The sequence below is a fragment of the Grammomys surdaster genome, unplaced genomic scaffold (assembly GCF_004785775.1).
Source record: "Grammomys surdaster isolate TR1022 unplaced genomic scaffold, NIH_TR_1.0 125807, whole genome shotgun sequence".
Taxonomy (NCBI): Eukaryota; Metazoa; Chordata; class Mammalia; order Rodentia; family Muridae; genus Grammomys; species Grammomys surdaster.
In genome coordinates, this window is record NW_021620638.1 from 1,386,967 (window position 1) to 1,409,679 (window position 22,713).

General features: G+C 42.6%; 1 protein-coding gene across 1 annotated transcript in view; it reads right to left on the minus strand.

Moving 5' to 3' along the window:
* Elmo1 (engulfment and cell motility 1) overlaps positions 1-22,713 on the minus strand; it is a 503,321-nt gene that overhangs the window by 383,830 nt on the left and 96,778 nt on the right. The gene's annotated exons all lie outside the window — the stretch shown is intronic.

Genomic DNA, 22,713 nt, shown 5'->3' on the forward strand with positions numbered 1-22,713 from the left:
GAGAAAGGGAGAGAGAGAGAGGGAGAGGGAGAGGGAGAGGGAGAGGGAGAGGGAGAGGGAGAGGGAGAGGGAGAGGGAGAGGGAGAGGGAGAGGGAGATTGGGAGAAGGAAAGGGAGAGACAGAGGGAGAGGAAGAGGGAGCAAGCACAGAGGTGACTGTAACCCGTGGAACTGGAGTTACAACTGATTAAGAGCTACCCAATATGAGTGCTGAAAACAGAACTCAAGTCCTCTCGAAGAACAGTAGGAGATTTTAACTACTAAGCTACCTCTGCTACCCCTGATCCACGATATTTTTATGAGAACATGTAGCAGATGGGACTGGGGAGATGAACAAGTGTTCTCACAGGTATGTAGTGTTTTCACCCAACTGTGGCCTTAGTAAATGCCACTTATTCTGCAGCTTGAGCCACCAGAGAAAAGCAACCAACAGGTGGCTGGTCACAGCTGTGCTCTTGCTCTAACTGGCACAGCTGTGCTCTCTGCCTCCCCCAAACAAAAGGAAGGCAGTGAGGAGAAAGGAGCAGAGACACTGCCTGTCAGCAAGAAAAGAGGGATGAGAGGGGTGTGTCAACCAGAACAAATCCCAGACAAGGTACAGACAGGGAACAGAGGAAGGCAAGTCACGAACCAGTAAGGGGCTGCCAAAGGCACCCATTAAAAAAGCTAGTACTCCTGCGTCTCTGAAGAGAGATCAGGGTGGTAGAAATTGTGACTCCGGCTGGCAAGTTCAGACACTGAGCTTACTGTGTCTGCAGTATAAACTGCAATCTTCTAAACATCACTAGCTGATCTGTAAATGAAGGTAGCTGCTACCCATCCCTAAAGGCTGTTATGAAAACTAAATTGTTATAACTGAATAGTAATTATTTTAAAAGAGCAAAAGACTCTTTGCCCTGCAGCGTTGCTGACAAGACTCATCCTTGGCCTTGAGCAAGAGGCTGCCTGTCTCCATCCCCTCCTGTAGCCCTCCTCAGGCTTCAGTAGCTCCCTGAAGGGCTGAGCTGATGTGCAGTACTCCCAAGAACCTCACCATCATATCCCACTCTGTGGACACAAACCAGAGTCTCTTTCTGCCTACAGCTATGCATAGAGTGGGTGGAAAAATATTTTTCTTTTAAGTTTACCTTTTGTTTAGTTATTTAGATACATTAGAATTGATATATGGCACCTGTACACATTTATGGGGTAGAGCATGGCAGTTCAATACATGTTACACAGTGCATAGAAATCGGCTCAGGGTAAGAACACATCTACTTTCTTACACCTACATCATTTCTGTGTACCTGAAATACTCAAAATCATTTTTACTAGCTGTCTCAAATTTTTCAGCTGATTATTTTTGAAGTTATTCTACAGTCCTTCAAAACACTAGGCACTGATTATTTTTCTTGCACTAGGGCATGGCTTAGTGGTATCTTATCACATACTTGGGATGGGTGAAGCTCTGGGTTCAATACCTAGCACACATCTAAATTAGTCCCTCTTGTTCAAATGTACCCCCTGTTCTCATTAATTGTTCTCTTTCTCTGTAATGTGCAGATACCACCTTGTAGGCTCTGGTAAATGCCATTTAATGCTTAACTTGAAATTATTCGGGGGAAGGAGAAAAGATGGCTGGAGATGTCCACGTATCTTTAGTAGTCTCAGCTAGTTATTCATATCTAGGTTAGTTAACTGGATTAACAATTCTAATTGTGTGGGCATTTTGTTAATTGAGCATTTCCAACATATAAACCAATTGGATACCCTTAAAAAAAGAAATTATTCTAATGTCCTCATATAATTTAAAACTTATATTTGGCTTTTTTGAATCTAACTTATTTCACTTAGCATAATGTCCAGGGGAACCAAGAATTCTTGAGAAATGGTCAGAGTCAGGTACTTTTTTTCATCCTTAGTTGATCGCCTTTGAGAATAAGAAATGTTAACTGGGGTATAAAGTTAAGTTATACGCTATGCTAGTCCTGTGCTTTTGCCAGGGACTCTGCACTGACTGCATCTGTGAACTGGAAAGCAAACGTATTCTTAAGCCAAGTGGCAAGAAACTTTGGAAACCAAATTTTCATGAATACAGGCCTGTAATTTGAGGATTCTGGAGGCAGGGGCAAGAGGATCTCAAACTCAAGATGAGCTTGAGATACACAGTAAGACCATCTCCAAAATAAAAACAAGCATATCAACCAAAGAGCACCTCATTCTAATAAGATAACAGCTTTGTATTTCTAGTTGGCAGACCCTGTCAAGATATGGGGGTGTAAGGATGGGTCCTATCAGAGTCCCATTCTCCCAAATCTTGTGCCCTCAAAAACAAGACACAGGTAACACGGCCAGGCTTCAGTGAGGCCAGGCTTCAGTATTAAATCAAGCCAGAAAAGAATGCCTGCTGCAAAAGGACAAGGTTCCCAAAGCCCCTGCTCTGAACCAAGACAAATCTCTAAATCCAGGACTCAGACAATGACTTGGGTTTTAGTTCATTCTGATCCATAGATTCAGAACAGACATCACTGGGATACTATTATATCTGGACCATTCTGAAGTTAGATATATGAAAAGAATAAAGACCATGGAGCCACAAAAGCTGACAAACTCAATACAGAAAGATTAAACAAAAACTCTCAGCCTCAGGTGAGGGAAAGGAACAATGGTGAGCTGAACATTGATCATGCATCTCAGCCAATTTAAATGACTGTTACATAAGACTGGGGCTAGTGAGCTGAACATGCATCTCAGCCAATTAAAATGACTGTTACATAAGGCTGGGGCTGGCCCCATGGCCCACTTTCTGACCCTTCTCCTAGATGTTCTAATCAACTCTTAATCCAATGACCTAGAGAACTTCACACCTTCTTTTTCCTGTCAGCTTCATTTGACATTGTTTTTGGTCCTTCCTTTGGTGACCTCCTTTCCACACAATCCGTGCTATATACCCTTTCAATAAATTCCAAGAAATACCTCCTTCCTCCCTCTACCTCAGGCTTCTCAAGTCTAAAACTTTCCCTTGCTCTTACCAGTCAACCCTCATGGAGATCACTGACTTCAACAATTCCAAGGGCATAGCTCTATTGCTAAAGTCTCTCTCAAAATTCAGTTGCACAGGCCATAAAAACACTGCTTCAATGTGACGACGAGCAAGATTGCTTCACTAGCTAGCTCTGCATCTAGGCGAGTGTACCACCACCTCACATCCTCCCTGTTCTACCCTGCCATGACCCCTCACTTACTGTGGCATACAACCTTCTGTGACCCTTCACTCTCCTTACAGTGCCTCAACCACTCTGACCCTTTACCCTCACTTTGGGACCCCACCCACGGTAACCCTGCACCCTCATCCCTGTGGCACATCACCCACTATGATCTTCTATTATTCTCATCTCTATGACCATTCATCTTCTCTGTGGCGCCTTGCCTTCTATGACCCTTGGTCCTTACTGTGGTACCCAGGCCACTATGACCCTTCTTCACCCTTACTTTAGTACCCCACCTTCTGTGGTCCTTCACCTCATTATGGTACCTGACTCACAATGACCCTTCACCCTCACTTTAGCTGCTATCTTATATGACGCTTCACCTCGCTGTGACCAGTCTACTATGACCCTTCACCCTCATGGAGGTATCCACCCACTGTGACCCTTCACACTCTCAATGGAACCCTACCCACTATGACTCCTCACTTTGCATGGCGCAAACTCTCTGTGGCCCTTCATCATCACTGTGTGCACAACCAAGTCAACTCCAACTTACTGCCTATGAGTTCCTACACTTCATGTCCTTGCTTTTGTCAGGTCTTCTAGGCATATCTCAGAGAATGTGTCCTGCTTTTGCCTTCCTCTGCTCCCTTCCAGGACACAAACACTTACAAGATACTGCTTCTCATGTCCTCATTGTGTCCTTATCACCACCACCACCTTTCCCTTTTCAAGTTGTGCCTACCACTTTGTTCTTGGGTTTCACCCCAGTCCCCAGCAAGTGGGTCTCTACATACCTAGTCTTAATTGTCTAATCACCATGTCAACCGCAATTAAACAAAATTCAATTTTTCATTCAGATTTTACTTCTAATATCTTCCTTGGGTTTTCAGTGATCACTATTTCCTATGAAATGTATACATCCCTAAGTTTAAGATGTAAGGCCTTCCAGAGTCTGCTGTCAAGAAATTCTACTCTGTACAAATAACAATTGCTTCAGAATTCTGTGGATGGTTAAATGAGCTAGATCCAGATTTTCACTGTCATATGCTGTGTTGAAATGTCCCCTTTTGCTTTGTTCTACCTCTAACAACTAAAATCTTACCAATTATCTATCATCTGTGTCAAAGCCACCTTCTCCAAGTACATGTCCCTGGTCTCCCCAGAAAGACATAATTATTCTCTCTCTTCACCTGGAACAGAAGATGACTCACACCTGAGTACTTTGCATATTGTCATTTCTTCTTGTCCCTTGAGAAAAAGGAATCTTAGCTCATCTGTAACTCCTCCATTGTCCGCCCTCAGAGTTAGTATCACAGTATGTAGGCACTAGTAGAATCTAAAATGAGACTCAATGTTTCTATCAAATGGAAACCCATAAGACTAAGTGTCTTTAAAAAACCAAAGCTGGGGCTGGAGAGATAGCTTAGTGGTTAAAAGCACTGGCTGCTCTTCCAGAGGTCCTGAGTTCAATTCCGGGAAACCACATGGTGGCTCACAGTTGTCTATAATGGGATCTGATGCCCTCTTCTAGTGTGTCTAAAGACAGCGACAGTGTACTCATATACATAAAATAAATAAATAATTCTTTAAAAGCCAAAACTGTGCCCATAGAATATTTGCCTGCTTAAACTACACCTTGGGTTACTTCTCAAATCACTAGTCAAATAATAAAGAAATGACTTAAGAAAGAGGAATGTATAAGTAAGTAAAAATACAAACTATTATAAAGGGGAGACTGGGATAATAGACTGGGTTCCAAGTTCTAACAAAATATTCCACTGCTGGGTGGCTCTCAACAGCTGCTGGCCATAAGCTCATAGACACACAGAAGCTGTCATTACTCTGTACAAATTCAATCTCAGGAGAAATGCTATGCATGGCTTGGAGCCCGCCAGCTGATGAGAATAACTCTGCAGATGATAAAAGAGACACAGACCATGATCCAGCACCTTCAGTAAGCAATACCCAACAGGCAAGCCAGGTTACTCTGAAGTCAGCATAAGATACCAAACTGGAAAGCACAGAGCTGGTATCATAGCTTTCTCATTTCCTGTATAAACCTTGAGTTTGGCAGCAGCTGGCTGGCTGGCTGCCTGGCTGACCAGTGAATTATAAGCCAATCACCATCTTTGCCAATAGGTTATAGGTTTCCATTTAACAGAAACATTGAGTCTCCTCTTGGATTCTAGCTAGCTAGATAACACTTGTCTAAGATGTTCCACAAGTACATCTTTGTGCTTTCTGTCTTTGTCTAGTTCTTCAAGATTGGAGTACAGTGGCCTCAGCCTCAATTCAATTCAGGACTTCCCAAGATTCATTGAATGACCTTCCTTTTGCTCATTGTCCTAGGTTCCTTACTGTTGCCATGATAAAAACCCTATGAACAAAGTCAACTTGAGGAGGAAAGATGCTTTGCTCACACTTTCAGGTCTCAGCCCATATCAAGAAAAATCAGGAAAGGCATACAAGAAAGGAACCTGGAGGCAGGAACCATGGAGGAATTCTGTTTCCTGGCTTACTCATAGGCTTATTAACTTGCTTTCTTAAACAGTTCAGGGGCACCTGGCTAAGAATGGTACCAGCAAGATGTGCACTCCCTTATCAACTAATAATCAAGACAAGCCACACAGACATGCCCATAGGCCAATCTAACTCAGACAGTTCCTCACTTATGGCTTTCCTCTTGGGTGACTATGGGCTATGTTAAATTTACAATTAAATCTAACTAGAAAATTCATTGAGAGAAAAAGCCTAAAAACAAATAACATTAGGTCTAAAATGTAATGCCAAAGCCACCCAAAGAACTCAAGATCAGTTTTAGACTCTATTGGAAACCATTAGAATGCACATGTTGAAAGTAAAGTATTGCCGGGTAGTGGCGGCACACGCCTTTAATCTAAGAACTTAGGAGGCAGAGGCAGACGGATTTCTGAGTTCAAGGCTGGCCTGGTCTACAAAGTGAGTTCCAGGACAGCCAGAGATACACACACACAGAGAAACCTTGTCTCGAAAAAAAAAAGAAATGCTTATGTATGGTTTTATAATGTATACAAAAACCTAACAGCTAAATTTCTGAAGTTTTTTTGCTTTGGAAGTTAAAAGTACCTTCCTCAACTATGCAGTGAACCAAGGTCAGAAGAGCAGGCCTGCATTTCAGAACAACTTGGACTATCCTACCATGGCCACATTTCTATATGCACAGCGGCCCGAGACACAATCTTTTCTCCTTTTCTTTTAGCCACTGTGAGCTGAACTGTTTAATCTTTATAAGACAAACCCATCTGTTAAATGAACTCTGCATTCCCATAGTATATGATGCCCTGATTGGCAGGACATCATGTACTAATACATACAGTTACAAACTTAGTTTTCTTTTCCATCTTGAGAACTATTTCTACTTTCTCCCTGTATATGCTGAGAATTTTGCCTAGGTCTTTTATGTTGGGATTTGAACCTAGAACCTTGCATTTGCTAGGCAAGTACTCTGCCACTTAGTTACACCACCAGTAGAAGGTCCATCCTTTTAATGGACTTATTCTACTCATTTTATCTTTTAGTTTCCAAAATAATTCTTTAATCTCATTTACTTGATCCAAGTAGGTAAGGGTAGAAAGCAAATTCCCCATAAAAATATTTCTATCCACTTTTCATAACATAAGCTAGAATCCTGAAATGTCCCCTTTTCTAGCAGCTCATTTCTAGTCTGCATCTCTGGCATGGCTCTTGATACACGAGTGCCGGTTCTCCCTCTTCTCTCCCTCTCTACCTCTTCCATTCCCTTTAGAAAAATGCAGTATCATAGCTGTTCAGAATCTTGATCTCCTTTCCTGATGCTTCTTCTAAGGACTGGTTTTGAAAGTAACCCCTGCGCAGACCCATGGCTCTACAGAGATCTTTAAAATGAAACCTTCCTCGTTATAAAACAAGTTTTCTCCTTTTGTCTGCCTTTTTTTTTTTCCTTAAAAAAAATGACTACTCTGTCAACTCAGGGCATATGTCCCTTTAAGGCAGGAGAGACCTGTGCAGGGCTGCTTATTTAGGAGGAAGCCAGGCCAGCCTGCCAGGAGGCTCTTTCCCAGGAGACCTCTCAGCTGTTATACCTCATCAGAGATCCTCCCAGTCCAGCATAGAATGATCCTGGCTGCTCCTGGCTACTCGGCCACCTGTTCCTGACTGCCAACCAACACTCCTGGCTCAGGGACTTTACGAAGCCCCTTGTTCACCTTCAAGCTTTCCAATCTGTTGCTGTCTACATTTTTGCCTTGCCACCTGCCTGCTGCAGCTGGCAGCAGCCCAGCTGATGTAACCACGCCCCTGTCAGTGACAGGGCACTGTGGGCTGCAGTTCTCTAAATGTGCCAGCCACAGTTTAGGATTGAGGATGCCCTATGTACAAGAATCTCTGTAAAACGGCAGTCAACTCCATCAGAAGTACGCTTACTCAGAATAGTTTTATGACATAGAAAAACATGCTTAGGGGATGAAATTAAAGGAAAGGACCCTTGAATCACTCGGAATCGTTGTTACTTCTTAGTTCCCCAACCTTCTCTGATAGGACCTTCTGAGCAGCTTCAGAAAAATATCCAGGGCCAGCATCCTATCTTCTGTAGCCCCCAGTTTTGTAAAGTTAGGTACATTGCCTCTCTTCTCGGTGTGTGTTTACTCTTCCAAAAACCACACTAAAAGCTAACACTTGCACACAGTAGCATCATAAAATTGAGACCATGAGGCAAGACCCTTGGAAGGGCATGTGGCACATACTAAGATATGTAAATGTTACCCCCACATGGGTCCATTCAATGTAATCTCCCTGTTTAGACACTCACTGATACTTACTTTTAACACTCCTAATTAAAGAAATTAAATAAATTCCTATATATTCAATCCTTCCTCCTGCTCTAACGTGACTCTAGCCTGTGACAATTCATCCTGATCTTTATTCTTAAAGGTATTTTACTTCTTTAACCAAGGAAAGTCTATTTGCTTTTAAGATAGTAGCCTCTGAGACCCTCTAACAGTTCCCAGGTGCACAGGTCTTCACACGGTATGCAATTTATGAATCCTGAAGAATGAAACTTCTCTTGTCTATGGTCTCTCACTATTCCTGAAGTGCAGACAAGCAGGTGAGGAGAGACACAGCAGGAAGATAAAGCAACCTCTAGTCCCCATGAATTAGACCTTCCCAAAGAGCCGTTAACTCACTGCCCCTTAATTGGAAAACTATTTCCATAAAGATCTCAAGTTTTTGGTCCTAGATTCTTAATCCGTTCTACAGTGCTTTAAAAGAATCTGGCAGCCGCTTTATTCTGACACTTTGAAGCAGTACTGCACAGTGCTGGGGATTTTCCTTTGCTTTATAGATGGAAACTCATTGAATAGATTCTGCACAGCAGTTATGTGTAATGTTGTCCCAGAAATAAAAGAAACCCAGCTTCCAAATGTCAGGGTACCACAGAGAAAGCATTCGAATGTTGACTGTAACTTGCACAATATGACTCGGAGAAATTTTAATGTACAATGGCCCATCTATTTCCCAGGGTGCCTGGACACTGGGTCAGTGACACCAGTTACTCTGTTAGCTTTATTGTCCTCCAAAGATCTTGTGACGGCTCCACACTGAGCCGCGGGGTCAGTATGGAGGTATGTGGTATGTTCTCAGAGTGGTGTGTGCATACATCAGCTGTCCTCGCAACAAAAACTGAACTGATCTGAAAGAAAACAACAAGAATCACACTTCCAAGAGGCAAATATAGCTACTTCTTGCAAAATAAGTATTTTGACAACAGTTGCAATGTGAGTCACCAAAACAAGACTCCAGAGTATCAAAAATAAAATGATAAATCCTGCCTGCTATTTCTGGACAAATGATGATTTACTTGAAAATCGGTTTATTAAATGGTACTTGTCTCAAGATTCATAAACTAACAAAATATTGTTTAACCAAAATAAAGTATAATTAAAAAAAACACTGGCCTATGAAGATAAGCAAAGACATAAATAATTATCCCCAACACATTAGTGGGTTAATGATAAAGTTATCTCTTTTAGAAACTCTAATACACTCTGTAGAAGCTGAGGTTTCCCTACTCAAATGAAAGAGAAATTCCTTTTTTTTTTTTGAAGAAAACTGAATCACAACACAGTAGTTCCTATGCCCTGTATGATCTCCTGAGCCTTCTTCCAACTTGCTTACTGTTGAATTTTGCTCATACCAATATTTGCTACATTTCATTGTCTCTGACAACAAGAACCAATTTCTTACTTCCTATCCCGATCTCAACCTTCTTCAACATCAAGCTTTCTAAGAACTGCCTCAGGATGACTCCGGCCTCTATAGTAGCCTGTTTCTCTCTGCCCCACCCTTACCATCAAATGCTCTTTTCACACTGCAAATTGATTCAGGTCTTGTGATCTGCTTACCTGCCTCCATGTCAAATAATCCACTTATGTGTGTCAAGATAATATACTGAAACTTAACTACATTTATAAGCACAGTTTGAACATAAGAAGCCAGAATGACAAAATATGACTGTCTACCATGATAACTGGAAAGTGACTGAACTAAGGGACTATATATGAATAAGCCACACAAATTCTCATGGCAAAGAAGGATCCAGGCTCAGTTTAAACAGAATTGAGAAAGACTTGCCAAGGGCTGGAGAGATAGCTCAGAGGTTAAGAGCACTGGCTGCCCCTGAGTTCAATTCCCAGCAACCACATAGTGGCTCGGTAACTACCTATAATGAAATCTGGTGCCCTCTTCTGGCCTGCAGACATACATGCAGGCAGAAACTATACATATTAAATAAACCTTTTGTAAATATCATCGAAAGCTTTGTCAACTCCAAAGAAGGTGGAAGTGAGAAATGTCACTTGTCTCAAGTTAAGGTTTCCATTGCTGTGACGAAATATCATGGCTAAAGCATCTTGGGGAAGAAAGGGTTTAGTTGGCTTGAAGGAAGTCAAGACAAGAACTCAAGCAGGGCAGGAACCTGGAGGCAGGAGTGGAAGCAGAGGCCATGGAGGGTGCTGCTTGCTGGATTGCTCCCCCAAGCTTTTTCAGCCTACTTTCTTACAGAACCCAAGATGTTCGTCCAAGGGTGGCATGACCCAGAGTGGGCAGGCCCTCCCCATCTTATGGAAGCATTACTTATTTTTTTTTTTTTAGGGAAATTATTGTTTTTATTGCTTGTAATCCCTTGACGCCGGAAGTTGGGATTCCCAGCACAGTTCCATTGCCGCCAATGAGACGCACCGTGACCGCCAGCGCCAAGGGGTAAAGATTTACTTATTTATTTTATGCATACACATATTTATTTTATGAGTACACAGCAGCTGCTTTTAGACCCACCAGAAGAGGGCATCAGATACCATTACAGATGGTTGTGAGCCACCATGTGGTTGCTGGGAATTGAACTCAGGATCTCTGGAAGAACAGTCAGTGTCCTTAATGGCTGAGCCATCTCTCCAGCCCCCTACTTATTTTTTCTTATTCTCCTCTCAGATAAGATTAACTTGTATCAAGCTGACACAAAACTACTTAGCACATGGCAGTCCAAAAAGTACAGGAGTGAACTGATAGTTGTGGCAATTTTAAGAACAAGTTGCCATGCTCTGACTGGTCTCTCATACACTACACAAATAGTTCACATATTTGTGAGTGGGTATACTATGCCAATTTATACTGTCTTAATTGCAATGGGTTTGCTGAGGTGTCTGCCAGCAGGCACTGGAGAAGCATTGGACTTCATAACTGAAACAAATGTTCTATTAATGTGAGGGTGACAACCCGAGGCAGAAGTGCGGGCTTGAAGAGTATTAAAAGAGGCTGTGCAAAGAAAATCTAACATATGCAAACAATGGGCACACAGTCTCTATATTTCTTTGCTTCCAACAAAGTATTAGTTAGACTTTTACTGTCTATCCTCACATGATAAGTACTGTAATATTTAGCAACAGTGGCAGTTATCAAATCCCATTCTCATATCAGAGGATATTACTAAGCCTACTATACTGCTGAGAAAACTGTATGAAGCTGTGTACGGAAGATGCTCAAAGCCATGCTACACAGGTGACACCATCAGAATGGAAGGATACTGTGACTCTAGGTACCTTGGTGCTTAATCTTGGTGATAAATATTACATGATTTATAATCTTTTAGCGTGTCCAGGAGACTAGAGGGTAATCCTTCTTCACCCATTATCCACAGGAATCATGATAAAAACTCAATATTAACTCCAAAACATTTTTATTTATTTTAAGGTTTATTTATTTATTTATTTATTTATTTATTTATTTAATATGCGTATGCTGTAGCTTTCTTCTGACATACCAGAAGAGGGCATCAGATCCCATTACAGATGGTTGTGTACCATCATGTGGTTTCTGGGAATGGAACTCAGGACCTCTGGAAGAGAGGTCAGTGCTCTTGACCACTGAGCCATCTCTCCCGTCCAACTCTGGAACTCTTTACATCAGCTTCTCCACTCCAGCTTCCTATTTACTTTGAATACTTAAATCATCACCTCCAGGCCAGCTGCACCAGGGTCCTTCCTTCTCTCAGGCTGCTTCAAATGTGTGTGTATTCATGCACAAGCTCAAACTCAACTGTTACCTCCACACTCTCAATTTGCACTTGTCTCCTTGTAGCCTGTCAAAATACAGGCCTGCAATGAATATTCCATCTTCCCTATCCTTCAAATTGTAGTGTTGGGTCCCAGTTCTGTCAATTCGCCTTAAGGAAACACCTCAAACTTTTCTCTTTATTCTGCCTATAGACAGAGAGGAACAATAACAGGTAGCAAGGGAAGATCCTCAGTCATTTCTGGCTGACAGTTCAACAACAAATAAAAAGGAATAGCTAAATGGACTCCTGTGATGAATATGGAAGAGTTCCCACCATCACAAGAATACAAGAGGTTGAAAAGGCAAGCTTGAACCACCTAGGTCATATACAGAAACTCTTGAAAGCTTGGTGCATCCCAGGTTTTTAAATGGGAAAAGGGGCATAATTGGGTTGTATTCTCAAACAACACACATTCGCTGGAGGTGGAGAGGCCAGTAAAAACCCAAGAGAAAGCTGAAAGATGCAGTCACTGAACAAGGCCAAGCCTGGGGCACAATTGCTGAGGAGGGACATTGTTAAGGGGCCATGGCAATGAAACTGCCATCACTGAAGGAGAGAGATCACTTGATTCTTTTGCTTCCCTTGTTAAAGGCTGGTCTGTGGCAGTGGCATTGGGACCATCTGAAAGTACAAACCACCACTTCATCCCCCTGCTTAAGCCTTTTGCTTTTCCATTTTTTGGACAGAAAACTATGCCCTCAAGTTTCCTGATGAGAAAGCCTTGAGTCATCCAGTCACCAAAATCCTATTCTTTCTCATGGTCAAATTTTCTTCAGTACCAAAGGAATAAAATATTAGGTAAATTTTCTTTATATATTGTTTCTGTTCCATTCATTCATTCTCTCTTGATGAGTAGAACTGACCATTGGTCATAAGTTGGGACTTTGTCAGTAGACCCTGACATTCATAATTTTCATCCCTTTTTAAAGACTATCTTTTGGATGAATCCAACTTTTATCCTTTTTAACCAATTCTCTCTTTAGTTAAATCACTTTATGTGTTTTATTCTTTTAAATATTTGGCATACTATACCTTTTATTTTATTACCTATTAGCAATGTTTCATTTCCAGGTTTTCTAGTTGGTTTTTTTCTCATGCTTCCTTGTTCTTGGTTTATAACTATCTACTTTATGTTCATAGTCTTTGTTTTTGTAGTTACTATTGACTCTCTTATAAAGTTCTTCCTTTGACAAGACTTGATGCTGTACCATGTTTCAGTTTTCTGGGGATGTTTTCTTCAACAATGACAAGAAAGGACTCAGTAGCAGGTGTAAAACACAAGATCCCAGTGGAGGGAGAGTTGTCTACAATGGCTGAGTGGGTGGAATGCTGAGAGAGAGTGGAATCTAGGAAGCCACACAGTTTTGCTTAAGCCGAGGTGGTAAGATGACCCTTTCCTTATCCAGGAGGGAGGAAGAAAACTACATAGCGGAAAAAAGGAAACTTTAGAGTAGAGATGATTTAAAACTGAAGAACTAGAGATTCCTAGGAAGGCACACAAGCAGACATATAGTCATCTATATGGATTGGGAAGTCAGAGATGTCAGCTAGAAATTAGAATCATCCTGTCACCAATGAAAACTGTATTAAGTCCGACCATGTTACCACAGACTTGTCCCACAGTCACTGTGTTGATCTTCATGAGGCTTTCATAAATACACCTAGAATCTTAAATGAGAATAAGGAAAGTGGTACCCTGTGAAAAGCCATCCCTTTTCAAGATTGTGCTACACTGTATTTATCAATAAACACGAAGAACGGTAACGTCATCTCTCTCCTTTACTCAGCTAACAGCATACAGCTGTGACTTTGCCATACACCAGACACTGCAAGCACAAGGCACACTCTGGAACAATGTGGATCATCACACAAGGGCTTCAAGGTTGACAAGGGGAGTCCTTCCTGGTGTTACAGGTATAGACAAGAGCCCTCATCTATCTAGTCTAAGGAGTCAGAAATGGCTTCCTCTCAGGAATCTATGCTTCATCTGAGATGGGAGAATGAATGTCAGCTAGAGAAGCAAGGAATGAGATTAACAGTTCAGGAAAACCTGACTAAGGAGGAAAGGACTCTATGAACACCAGAAGGGATGTGACATATGATGACAGACATAAGCCACTGTGACCCTACAAAGGTTGGCAACGTCCATAAGGGATAAGGACACGGGTTCTAGAAGCCACAGAAAGGATAGAACATAGGCAGAGTCCTGAACCATTTAGGAAGGAGGCTCTCCAGCACTGATTTCTTTGAGGATCTGTGGGAAATGCAAGGAGTTGTCATCATAATTGAGACAGCAATGACTGAAAGGACACACTTAGCAACTGAGGGGTGCTAGACACAAAGAAGAGCAAGCAGGAGGTTCCTTTCCATGACTGTCTTCTCCTCTCTGGAGCTCTGGACACACTTCACCTTAGTCAGAAGCTGTCTTTATTTATAAAGTGCAAGGGTCATCATTCCAAGAACATAGAGTCCTTCATACTGAAGTGAGTGTGTGTGTGCACACACATGCAAACGGGTCTGTGTCTGTGTGTGTCCCGTTACACATTAATCTCTAGCTGATCTATTAAAAATGAAATACAAGGAATGACACATTCAAAATGTTGCTGAAATGAAGAAAGCTTTAGTCACAAACTTTCAGTCGAATACTATTGACTCAAAACTCTGCCCTGAGTTGCCCAGACTTCATTATGCATAGATTCTATGGGAGAGGGTAGGCTTCAGGATAGCCCCACGCCAACCAGCGAGGGGGCAAAACATAAGCTTTTCTTCAAAACGAAGAACAGCATGGGAGCTGGGGTTCACTCCTGCTCAGTTAAATACAGTTGGGGAGAGAAATACATTAGTTGCTTTTCTTTTCCTATTCATATAATATTCTATCATATGAGGTTCTAGACTATGCTATGAGAGAGAAAGAGAGAGAGAGGGAGAGAGAAGGAGGGAGGGGGAGGGAGGGAGGGAAGGAGGGAGGGGGAGGGAGGGAGGGAGGGAGGGAGGGGGGAGGGAGGGAGGGGGAGGAAGAGAGAAAGAGAGAGAGAGAGAGACAGAGAGACAGAGAGAGACAGAGAGAGACAGAGAAAAGTGGAAAGGGAGGAAAGTGGAGAGGGAGTGGAAAGACTCAGAAAAGGATCTAGCATAATCATATTATTTTAAAGGAAGTTTAAGAAATAGCTGCTACATTACCAAACCCAAGCATTGCAACAATCAGACGAGGGATAACTTCCCCCACCAACAGTATTCCAGAAAAAGCCTAATGTAATATCATTGGCTTATCACACATTTCTCACCTGAGGATAAGTTTTTTAAAGGTGTTATGTGTGTACTCCTTACTTTACTGTATAAAGCAAGGAGAGGCTCAGAATTATTAGGACACTGTTATTGACGCAGAAATAGATCATCGGCTTTAAGGGAGACATTGAAATTTGCTGTGGGAGCCAGACACATTGCCAGCAGAGCCAGTAAATGCCCAGACCTCACAACAGTGTATTTTCAAATGCAATACAAACCATGAGATCATCCCCCAAGGGAGCTGGATAAAAACAGTAATCCATGGACCCAAACCACTCATCCATCTCCTTTGTATTTCCAATGGCTCCTGGGCAATCCTAATGCAAAGCCAAGCTAGGGAGCTCTCACCTGGTTCATTTTGAACAGGAGCATAGATATTCTATCCACCGCCCGAGGGATATTTTAAAAACCAGAGGCCATCTGCCTTCTGGGCTGGGACATTACAGTAGAGACTATGCTAAGCCCTACAAGGGTCTGGCAGGCTAGACTCCCTTGCAGGAGGTGGGTGGGCTCCTCGGCAGGCAGATTAGCAGGGTGCTTAAAAGTATGGACTTGGTGGAGACTGATTGGACTCAAAGTCAACATTTCCTCTATGTCTAGACACTTCTGCTCATCACACTGCTAGAGAGGTGCGACTGGCAGCTAATGAGTAAAGTGAGGATGCCCTTAAAATGCCAGGAGACACAGGACAGCCTCACAAATAAGAATCATCAGGCTCATAGCACCAGAGGTAAGCATCCCAGGATGCTTAAGAAAAGCACTACAAGGAAATCTTATGAATTCTAGTTTCTGCAGCATAGGTTACAAAGAAGTTCTGTCACAATTCTGTCTGATTTTTCTCACCTTACAGCGTCTTAAGAACCTCATCTGAATTCAGGTATTTTTATTTGGAGCTTGGTATCTATCGGTTGCTGTTGACCAGACAATCAGTGTTTAAATTCCTTGAGGTTCGCAGCTTTCCAAGAGGAAGATCTGGTTTAATGTATTCAAGAAGAAGCTTTGATTATTGGTTTGAGATTTGGCTAAAACATTAGAATGCTCGATCTATTCTGAATAACATGAGAAGGAGATCTGGCTGCTAATGGCGGGATCATTAACCAGAGAGCTGAATGCTTCCCTCACAGTGCCATGCAAGCAAGAAAGGACTTAGGAACACTGCCAATTCTTTCTTACAAAATTGCAAACCTCTCTTGGTCACGCCCAGAGGAAATGTTGACTTTGAGTCCAATCAGTCTCCACCAAGTCCATACTTTTAAGCACCCTGCTAATCTGCCTGCCCAGGAGCCCACCCACCTCCTGCAAGCTAGCCTGCCAGACCCTTGTAGGGCTTAGCATAGTCTCTACTGTAATGTCCCAGCCCAGAGGCCAGATGGCCTCTGGTTTTTAAGAAAATGCAGCGTTTGTTGGCTTTCTTCACCCAACAAGTCACTGAAAATGTCAGTGATAGCCATGGAGCAGTGACACCTATGATGGTGTATGCTTTCGTTCAAAGCTGACTGCCGTCACTGGGAAGAATCATTAAGGAGGAACACAATAGATGGAGAGGCTAAAGCGGAACCAGCCAACAGAGAGACCTAGGTTTACTAACGCCTGCCTGAGTGGCTTATTGAACAGTCCTGGAATCAATGGAGTACCTTCCTAGCAGAATACCTCCCGGTGGCCCAGTGGACAAGCCTGTGAATAATTATGAAACAGGAAATCTTTGTGGAACTCTTAGGGCTATAGGAATATGACAAAACATGATGTACAGTGCATTTATGATGCCTGGCACAGTACATATTGACTAGATGGCAATCATTGTTATTCCTGTTGCCACTATTAAGGGAGGATACACAAAACCCTGAAATGCCAAATGCAAAATTACTCAATTAATGCCCTTTTAAAAGGTCTATCTAACTCATATTTTCATCTACTGAATTGTACCTTAAATATACTATAAAAACATGATAACTGAGGAAAAACTTATGTATCTGTGTTTCTCCTGGAGAGACAAACTTCCCATCAATATATGGAAAGATGTTCTTTAAAGTGTGGCAAATGAAGACTATCAAAACGTTACTTTTATCTTAGCTGTTAAAAGTTCACATCCATGGCATACACCCAGACCAGAGAGATCAGTGTACTAGGCCCCAGGTCACGAACATCTTAAACCACAGGCTGGCCACTAGAAGCTTCTAATAAATTTCACAAAAGAAATGCAAATTACATTGCATACAGAATTTATTAACTGCAAATAAAAGCAACAGGTAATAAAAATGGCTCAAAAAACAAAAGGCTGGAAAAAAGACTGTGTTACAATGTGCTCAGAGAAGAGCTGTATGAGGAGGCAGATCTCAGTAGGAGCTAGGATTCACAGCAGGGGCAAGCGAGGATTTCGGGGCAGTAAACTGCTAGAGGGAAACTTGGAGAGATGATGCAGCCTATGAATACACGGGGACATATGTCTAAAGAATCAGCACTTATTAAAGTGCAGAGGACTTTAGAACTACAGATCCCTTAGACACAGATTCCTTGGAGGAAATGACAGAAGACTATGAAGCTAGCTATACAGAAGATTTTGATTTGAGACTGAGAATCACTAGAAAATCCTATAATCATAATCATCCATAATCTTCTTTTTTCCTTTAGGATATTGCACTGTTCTCACACAAAATCCTTCTCTAAATCCTCCAAACACTAAAATGGGTTACTACAAAGTCGCTCTGGCAGGAATGAGAAAGGAGGCCCTGAAAATCCAGGAACCAATTAAGAACCTGCCAAATTAAGTCTGGAAGCCAAGAACATCTTTCCTTCTGTTGGGTGGCAGTTTCCTTGAGATAGAAACATTCCAGCCTACAGCAAAGCTCCTTAAGACAGGAAGTAGTAAACAATTCAAAACACTTTCAGGATATACCTGAAAGTGACCATATTCACTAGGTTCCTCCTTCCTCAAGAGGAAACAACAAAGACTGCTTGAGAGTTCTCTCAGAAGACCCTAGCTACAAAGAAAACAGGGAGCAAAGCCTAGCAGCCTGGAGGAAACAACAACAGGTCAAACTGCCTAGAAGAAACAATGACCAGCTGAGCTGCCTGGGGGAGGCTCCAATGAACTGAGCCACCCACAAGAAGAGGACACTCTTCAACTTGCTGAACTCTCTTGCTGTGCAATGAGGGTCAGATTTCTAGCCTTTATAAGCTGTTATCCATGCTGGCATTGGTTTTCATCATGCAACTGTCTTTGAGTCATCGCTGCTTCTGTAAGCAACCCTTCACCTGTGTTCCTGTAACTAGCTCTAAAAATATTGTTTCACTGAGTTGGACTTTGAGTCTGCCATGGGCTACTAATCTGTAAATGAGTATGTGTTGTGTTTCCCCAGGAAAAGTTTGTCCAATATCATCACCCTCTGGGCCTTGATCTGCAATTCCCTAACACACACTTAGTGAAGATAACTGGCCCCTCGTCTGACGTGCACATTGTCTCCTTGTACAAAGTATAGGACTTATCCACTGAACCATAAATGATTCCCTGAGACCCTTTTCTTCACAAGTGGAGAATTCCATCAACCATTTGTATGTCTTCTAAAGGTAGGGGATGGTTTGTTTGTACATGGAAAACCATGCCTCCAACACGCAGAGATTTGAAAGTGATGTCAGATACTAGCCGACACTGGTCATGGGAGCAGGTATCACTAAGTCAGAGATGATGTTTAGCATCTGAGAGGTCAAGGAGTTAAGATCAAAACTATCCATCTACAGTAAGCACAAAACTAGAGAGTCGAGGAGAAAAAAGATATGGACAGAAGTAGACTAGGATCAAAGATGAACTTAATCCAGAGTAACTAGGGGATGAAGTATCACAGGACTGACTGATGTCTGAGGACAGGGATGTAGGAAGATCCTGTGTAGTATTACAGGGGAAATAAGGCTGAGGGAAGACCACTCGACTGAAGCTAGTAGATACCATATCAGTAAGGCCCCCTCCGGAGGAAAGGGAAGTGCTGTTCATCCACCACCAGCACCATGACAGCATAGCCAATATACTGAAAACATCCAAGCAAGCATATGAATGGAGGAACTGTATGGGAACAGCTGATCAGGGTTCAAATAATAGGACAATCTCCAACAGTAGGAATGAAGGGGCTTGCTGCTGGAGAAAGAGCCTGTAAGGGGAGAGCACTGGACGGGGCCGACACTTATCAAAGAAAGGCTGCTAAGAACTACAAGAGATGGACTGGGCTGGAATAGGCTGAGAGGCCTAGAGAAACAAGAAGTACCTGCCCCTCTTCTGTCTCTCCTGGAAAAGGACGACAAGCTGGAGAGAGAGAAGATGCTAAAAGCCAGACTTACCATCTACAAACACAGGCCACAGAATTCTCAGACACAACAATGATACTTTCTTGGCTCAGGGTCTGGCAAAGAGTGAGTGGGTGAGAGATACGAAAAAGATGCTGGAGCTTGAAGAGAGTACCAGTAACAGAAGAACTGCTGTCTAGAACTGGGAGAGGGCTGTGTGCCGATGTCCCCTCAGACACAATAAGGGTCAGTAGAGTATGACAGAGCAGAGCTGAGCCCCTGACAAAAGCACCACTACTAAGGATGCTCTTCCTCTTCCTCCTCTTCCTCCTCTTCCTTTCCTCCTCCTTCTCTTCTTCCTCCTCCTCTTCCTCTTTCTCCTCATCCTCTTTCTCCTCCTCTTCTTCCTCCTCCTCCTCCTCCTCCTCCTCCTCCTCCTCCTCCTCCTCATCCTCCTCCTCCTCCTCATTAATGAAATGCCCATATTTCAGGTAAGAATGGGTCACTAGGAACTGGAAAAGCAGCATCCAAAGCAAAGCCACAATGCAATAGGTGTTTCACAAACTGTGGAGTTGCCCAGGATTGTGGGTGGAGTGGTAGAGAATCAGTGACTATTCCACAACACAAACTGCCTGCACATCCAGTTAGTAGTTTCCTGTTGCCAGATAGTATCTCCCACTTGCCCTCCATTTTTTTTCTGCTTCTCCTAAATGATGAGAAACCAAGGCAGAGCAGGAACAAGATGGTGGTCTAGTGCTGTCCAGGATGAACATACAGGTAAAACGGAACCAGACTACATTTCCAATGTAATGCACACTTGCTTAAACTAACAGCAAGAATGGCTGCCTTGGCGATTAAGGCTCTGAACCAGGCAATAATCAACATTATTTTCATATGTTTTCTTTAATCTTCCCAAGAACAAATGATTATGCCCCACCCCTTTTTGAGGCAAGGAAAAGAGGGCCCCAGGAGGCAAACTGAGCTTGTCCAGAAACCAGGGCCCTGAGAGAGCATAGCTTGGAATGTGTGTGTTTTCAGTCTGAGCTGAAACTAAGCCTCTGGTGGTGGGATAGGGCAGTGGAGCCTTTGGTAGGTGACTAGTTCAGGAAAGCCATCTTTACAACGTGGCCCAGAGAGTTAGCCTGTACCATGGATCATGAGAGGAAACCTTTCGTAAGCTGCAGATCCTACCAGATCCTCAACCCCTGGTGCCTTGATCTTCAACGTCCAGCCTCCACAAATGGGAAAAACAAGGTTCTGTTTATTATTGTATCTAAAGTGCTTTGTTACTGCAGCTAAAATACCAACCAAAGCCGGGTGGTGGTGGCGCACGCCTTTAATCCCAGCACTTGGGAGGCAGAGGCAGGCGGATTTCTGAGTTCGAGGCCAGCCTGGTCTACCAAGTGAGTTCCAGGACAGCCAGGGCTACGCAGAGAAACCCTGCCTCGAAAAACCGAAAAAAAAAAAAATACCAACCAAAGATTCTTGCCAGGACTCAGTACTCATGTTCTGTCCCCAGCATACACAACACACTGCCATCTATACTGCACACCATTATCACCCCACCCCCACCACCTTGTGTACTGCACTGCCACTCAGGAAGCACCTCTGGCCAGATGCTCAGACTCCACTGATATACAGTAATTACTAGGTGAAAGATCACTAAAACAGAAAGTGTGGCAGCACTGTAGCTTCTGTCAATCCCGACAACCACCTTCTTCAGCCTTACATAGCCTGCCTGGAACAGAGTCAAGGACCAAGAGAGAAGATGACTTTGGAATGTGCCATCTGGTGCAGCAAAAGTCCGTTCACGAAAAGATCCTAGGACTTTTCCTGCTGAGTAGAAAAAACACAAAAGAATCTGCTCAAGACTTTCAAAGAATGTAAACAAGTCCACTGTGAGCAGATGTCCTTGGGAACAGGTGTCATTAGAGGACAGCTGAGTAGAGTCGAGCCCAGCAGAAGCTCCTCACCAGGATTCATTGGTGAAGTGTCCATCTATCAAGTAAAGACTGGTTAGGAGACATGAGAGAAGCAGCATTTAAGCACAAATCCACTCCTAGCACACTGGCTGTTTTTCAGCCACTAGTGCTTATCATGCTAAGTGCATCCCTGCCCTTGTTGACAGAATAAAATTCTCTGCAGCTCGGCACTGTATACTTTGAGTAAACTTCCTGAACGATTCCAGCACAAGGTTCGAGGACCTCTACTCAGAGTCGAGACAATGACACCACGAAGGTGGAAGACCCAAAACAGCAATGCCTAACCATCCTTTAAAACACTGTTAGTGAAACAGTAGTCATCCAGGTTTAAAGGAAGCAATATGCTTTCTAACATTTCTGCTAACAAGTGCACAAGAGCCAGGCAGACAGTAGAATCCTTATTGAATGATGCAGAGAACCAGGAGAAACTCCTGGTAGTCATCATTTCAAGTATTCAGTGCATGTGAAAGTATGTTTCCAAGTCTCAGGCCAAGTTCTTATTGTATCAGGAAACAAGACCTGACTGCAGCATTGTAAGTACACCCAGGCAGGAAGAGCCTGGGTTCCTCATTCTTTGTCTGCCTCAGTATGGAACTGCCACATTGCCACAAGGACTGTAATTTAGACAACCTAAAAGTTAAGTCTTGAGAGGTAAGGAAGCCTCCAGTCCTGACCTGGCCTCTCACTAACTGACAGGTAACATGGCTTCTCTGAACATCCATGTTCTCATCCATGGCACTGGAATAATGAACAAAAACGAAAGAAAGCCATGGGAGAGCTCCCTGACTTTCATGTCTCCCTGAAGAGGACATGGCACCATTTCTCTGGTACTTCATCTCAAAATGCAAAATTCAAATCTACCAGACAGCATGTACCAGGAAATCCCAAGCTGAAGTACTTTCCATAAAATAGCTGCCAGAAATGCCTAAAGAATTATTTCAGGCAATGGAGACAAAAGAGGTATAACAATAAAGGTAATAGGTGATTTGCGGTGGGCTATTAGACATCATAGAAAAATGGCTACAAATGACTTTACTGGAACAAATGATGAGATATAAATATGGACTATATACTGTATTTTATGTGATTGTGGAGGATGCATCTGGTCTAAAATTATGTGACAACATTAATGCTAAGGAATACAAAATACAAGTGAATAGAGGGAAATGCATAGAATCTTTGCAGTTTTCTATAAATCTAAAATTATTCCAAAGTACAAAGATTATTTTCTTTTAAAATTGTTGAAACTCACATATACAGAGAAAGCCATCTCCAAAACAGAAAACATTATACTGAATTCCCAGGCATCTGGAATATGAATCAAAGGCTGCCTTAACAGAGAAGCCATAAATTCCAC